This window comes from Macrobrachium nipponense, chromosome 7, assembly GCF_015104395.2.
Source record: "Macrobrachium nipponense isolate FS-2020 chromosome 7, ASM1510439v2, whole genome shotgun sequence".
NCBI lineage: Eukaryota > Metazoa > Arthropoda > Malacostraca > Decapoda > Palaemonidae > Macrobrachium > Macrobrachium nipponense.
Window position 1 is genome coordinate 58,814,738 of NC_061109.1, and position 6,170 is coordinate 58,820,907.

The window sequence follows — 6,170 nt, forward strand, 5'->3', positions numbered from 1 at the left end:
CGGTAAAACACCGGAAAAAGGATGACGTCACCCCATAGCTACTGGCAGACGCGCTTTAAAACTAACCTAAAAACGTATTCATAAAATAAATCAGTTGAATAATTCTTTTGACGTGCTTATTGCCACATGCTCTATTGGATTCGTTAACCGTAACATTACGTCAAGTCTTTAACATTTCAAACATCACACAACGTAACTGAGACGTCATGGAAAAATAACGGAGCTCTTCTTTTTATTAATCAAAGAACGAGGATATATCCATACCTTGGCTGTGCTAACAGTCGTCTGTGTCCGTATGTACAGAACCAAAACAGAAATAACTCAACTTACGCGATATATAACGGTACAGGAGAACATATATACATATATAGGCCTTAACCTGGATGAATGAAATCTTAGTGAAGAATTAATTCAATATATATATATATATATATATATATATATATATATATATATATATGTGTGTGTGTGTGTGTGTGTGTGTGTGTGTGTACATATATATGATTCTTTAATATTTGAGATATCAAAATCGTGTTATTGTAACTGACAACAGCATGGAATTGAAGAGCAGCTATTAAAGCTAAAAGCCTCGATTATACTCCTATAATTAACTGTAATGCTTCCTCTGAGAGAGACTTCGGCATCTCTTAATTAAATTCATATCTGAACTAAGAACAAAATGACTTCCTATACCCAGAGGGTATAAAGGTTAAGAAAGGAACGAACTTATTTTTCAGTCCTCATCGCTTTAGATTATTTCATTTGCAGCTAACCTAAAACTATTTTGACTTCTCACATCCAGAGGGCATATAAGGAACAAAATAATACTTCTAATCTTGTGTTGACTCTTCACTATTCTACTTTTAGACGCTCGATCTATCGTAACTTCCAAATGCTGTTGTCTTGTCTCAGCCTTATCACGCTTTGTGCTTCAAACTTCCATAGATTTTCATGTTGCTGTCAAACTTCTCAGTCCCGGAAGTGTTACATTCCTCACACCATTGGATGCCGCATAATTGGAACCTGTGAATATGAGGTGTTAAACTATTACCAAAAATGTGCGTGGGTTCCTCAGTTAGCTGTACAAAAATCGGAGGATACACAGAACTCATAAGAAAACCGCCTATGTTGATCTGTGCAATTTGAATTTAGCCACTCACTGTACTTTGCATTCTTTGCATTACGGTCTCCACAAATAACGAATGAAGCTTTTAGTAATGCTTATATTTAAAGTAAGAAATGAAGGTATTATTACTCATATATGTAGTGAGAAATAATGGGGTCTTGATGTCCATTTAGTTTCTTCTAAATAAAAAAATGAAATAAGTTAATCTAAGTCACCAAGACTATAATTTATATGATATTATTTCTGTAGAACCACGACGCGTTGTGAAATTCGCTCCATCGCCCTGCCCCAAAAGTTTAATAAAATTCGGAACAAACGGAAATCGAATTTAGTTGGTGCAATATTGTATAGATTCCGTCACCACATTTTTATCAATGAGAGGTCGCGTCTAAATGGAGTCAAACGGAAAAAAAAGGAAACTCAATATGGAAAGCCTATACATTTTCTGAGCGAAAACTCGTGTGTGTGTAAGTTTTGACATTCGCTACGTAACTTGATTTTTTTTTTTAACTTTTGATCCATTTGGAAATAATTTACGTTCCTGTTACTCGGTCGTGGTGTCACTGGCTCTCTCTGTCTTTTATGAATAACACTTTTCCATTTGCCTTGCACTTCTCTCTCTCTCTCTCTCTCTCTCTCTCTCTCTCTCTCTCTCTCTCTCTCTCTCTCTCTCTCTCTCTCTCCAATTTGTAAGGAAAACCCAAAAGTACTTAGAACATGCAGAATTACTGAATAAGTTTTTTACTGGTGTTTCCACAAATGAAGACACAACCTCAATCCCTGAACCAGCTATTAAACATGAAGGGGCAGAACCACTTGACAAAATAATATTTACAGAAGAAGACGTTAATAAACAAAATAGAAAAGCTAAAGAAGTTCAAATCTCCTGGCCCGGATGGGATTCATCCAAGAGAAATTAAAGAGTTAAAAAAGGAGATAGTTCCTCACCTATATAAACTTTACAGAAAAACGGCACAACAACGAAAGGCACTTGAAGGATGAAAACAAGGTAAAGTGCCCCAAGTTTACAAAAGAGGTCCAAGTGAAGAGCCAGGAAATTATTGACTAATCTGTTTAAGGTCGGTCCCTTGTAAGATTTTTGAGTCCATAATTTCAGATCAAATTGATGATCCCATTGATAGAAACAACTTGTTATTAAACAGCCAACACGATTTCAGACAAAACAGATCCTGCCTATCAAACCTCTTGGGCTTTTTTCATAGCATACTTGGTATTTACGACAGTAATAGAGCAATAGATATACTCTGCTTAGATTTCCAAAAGGCCTTTGACAAAGTTCCACACAAGAAACTAATAACAAAAGTTAGAGCTTTAGGAATTGTAGGAGAAATAACAGATTGGATCGAAGACTGGCTAACTAATAGAAAACAAGAGCCGTCATAAACGGTGAAGAATCAGAGCAGATGTGACAAGCAGTTCCTCAGGGTTCTATCCTTGGCCCGCTCTTGTTTTTTATTTATATCAATGACATTGATGTAGGCTTAACTAGCAGGATAGACAAATTTGCAGACGACACCAAACTTGGTATAAATGCAGCAGATCCAGAGACAGCAGAAAGTTTAAGAGATTATCTAAAGAAAATAGGAGAGTGGTAAAAAAGATGGCAAATTCCTTTTAACTTGGATAAGTGTAAATTGTTACAAATAGGAACAAACAACCCTCATGCCAACCACAGGCTGCTTGGGAATGACATAAATAGTGTAGAACAAGAAGATGGCCTTGGATTCATTATTACCAAGGACTTAAAATCCACAAGACTGCATAAAAGCTGAAAAAAAAAACGCACAGAAACTATTGGGATACATAAAGAGGCAGTTCAAATACAGAAACAAGGAAACGGTGCTGCAGCTCTACACATCAATAGTTAGGCCTCATCTTGAATATGCAGTACAGTTTTGGTCACCCACACTAAGAAAGGACATAAACAGATTAGAAGGGGTACAACCAAGAGCCACAAAGTTAATTCCATCCATCAAATAGGCAAACAGGTTACCAAAGACGACTAGAGAGCCTAACCATGTATGGCTTAGAAACGCGACGACTGCGAGGACAACGAATAGAAACATTCAAAATACTGAAAGGAATAACAAACGTAGACAATGACCGCTTCACATTAAACAAAAACAAGACAAGAAATAATGGATGGAAACTAGAACTGAAGAGATACAACACATCTCATTGCGGGAACTTCTTCACATACAAGATATGTGACACATGGAATAAATTGCCACCAGAAGTTGTAAACAGCAACAGTGTGGAAGAATTTGAAAGAAAGCTAGACAAATTCATTAGGACACTGTGCATGAACAGTTAAACCTGAGCATACAATGTCTCTTAGGATGGACTAATAAGTCTTTGTCTTTGAGACATCCTGATCCTTGTAACTCCTTGTAACTAACTCTCTCTCTCTCTCTCTCTCTCTCGATGCCTTCCGCTTCTACTCTCTCTCTCTCTATCTCTCTCTCCCTTCTTCCCCCCCCCCCCCCCCTCCCCCTCTCTCCTCTCTTAATTTCAAGAGCGGAAAGTATCTTAGAAAATGCTAAATATTATTTCCAAACTAATGGATTAAATGTAAACGAATCAAAAACTCAGTATCTTTTCCTTGGTTCAAGACAATACGTTTCTCAAATTCCTGATAATATTGTTATGAATTTTAATGGCCATGCTGTTAGAAAAAGTGACCATGTAAAAAACCTTGGAGTTTACTTTGATCAGTATATGTGTTTTGATGTTCATATCAATGAAGTCAGTAGGAAAGTGAATGGAAGACTAATTTACATAAACAGAATAAAAGACAGATTTGATCATGAAATCCGCAAAATGGTTGTTCAGTCGCTTGCGTTAAGCATAGTAAACTGCTGTTTGAAGGTATGGGACACTACGTCTAAACAACAACAACATCGAATATAAAAACTCCAAAACTTTGCGGCAAAAGTGACTGATGGGAAGGCAAAGAAATACGACCATGTAACCCCAATTTTAAAGAAATTAGAATGGGTAAATATAGAAAAAAGATTACAGTACGACCTATGTCTATTAGTTTATAAAATATTAAATAATTTACTACTAACATGGATTTTTCCTCCGACATTAGTTGGATTTAGAAGTGACAGGACAACAAGAAATAGCAACGACCTTTACGTGCCAAGGACAAATACCGAGCTGGGTAAAAGATCGTTCACTGTACAGGGTCCTTTAGCTTGGAATAAGCTGCCAACAGCTATAAAAACAATAGTTAGTATCAATTCTTTCAAATCAGCACTAAAGAAAATTTTTTTGCCGGTAGGTTGATAACGCTTTGTACGGTAACATCACTGCATCTCTAGAATTTTTACAAGGGCAACTTTGTAGATCATAATGATGTCTATTTACACATGTAAGTAAAATTATACATAATATTATACTATGTATTGCAGGGGTACGTTTTATTTTGTATGTTTAAGGTGTTCAATCAGGTTTGTTGTATATAGGAAACTGTAAGTAGTATCAAATGTAACTCATACATTGAAATACATTTTATCCTTTGTAAGATACAGCATAGCCAATGTAAATATTGGAAATAAAGCATATTATTATTATTGTTATTATTATCATTACTCTCTCTCTCTCTCTCTACACGTATCTCATTTTACACGTCCGTCTGATAAAAGGAGGAAATGTCTGCCTTTCTTCAAATTCCCTGAGGCCTGTATTGTGCCCGAGGGCAAAGTTCCAAGTAAGGGCAAGAATGGGACCTGGGCCTATTGCAGTGGCTATTGAGCTATGGGCTTAATTATCTTGCCCCGGGCTCTATTCCACAATGCCCTGTCTCGGTATACTAAGGTCGCGTCCATTAAGATTTAGGATTTCGAAGTTGATGCGTTGAGTATTGGGCTACTATAATTTTTTTTTATCTATGTAGTGTTCTTCTTGTGTTTTCTATTTAGGTTTTAAGATGTGGGGTCGGGTGTAGGGTTGCGATGTGTGAATATGTTTGCGTGTGTGTGTGTGTGTGTATATATATATATATATAATATAGTATATATATTATTATATATATATATATATATATATATATATATAAATATATATATGTATAACTGAATCCCAAAAGTTAGGAACGTGATAAATCCATAAATAAAATATATGCCACGAAGGAAAATAAACGATGGAGTATCCGTGAGACCTTTCGACGTTTAAACGTCCTTTACTAAGCAGATGAACTGACATACATGAGGAAAAAGAAAATACAAGAAGATTCGTATAACTGACAGATAGGGATTATAAAGAGATTAGTACCTAGAATCCGACACACTTTAGATATACATTACAACGAAGATAACTCTAAGGCAACTAATTTTTATTTAGGTCTGTAATTACAGACTTAAATAAAAATTAGCTACCTTAGAGTTATCTTCGTTGTAATGTATGTCTAAAATGTATTGTGAATATGTATTGTGAATATGTTTTGTTTACCAAAGTTATGAATAGCTTTCACCTATAATCCTTTAATTGCCTTGTCCTTGTATCTGAGATGATTGTCTTAAACTTTTAATTGCACCCATTGTTTATGCTTGTTGGAAGGTTACTCATCTTCCAGGTGTGTCGGATTCTAGGTACTAATCTCTTTATAATCCCTATCTGTCAGTTATACGAATCTTCTTGTATTGTCTTTTTCCTCATGTATGTCAGTTCATCTGCTTAGAAAAGGACGTTTAAACGTCGAAAGGTCTCGCGAATACTCCGTCGTTTATTTTCCTTCGTGGCATATATCTTTATATTATATATATATATATATATATATATATATATATATATATATATATATAATATATAGATATATAGATAGATAGATAGATAGATAATAGATAGATAGATAGATATATAGATAGATATGTAGATTATATATATATATATAGTATGTATATATATATATATATACATATATATATTATATATTACTATATAGATATATATATATATATTTATATTTGAATATATATATATACATATATATATTATATATATATATATATTATATTGT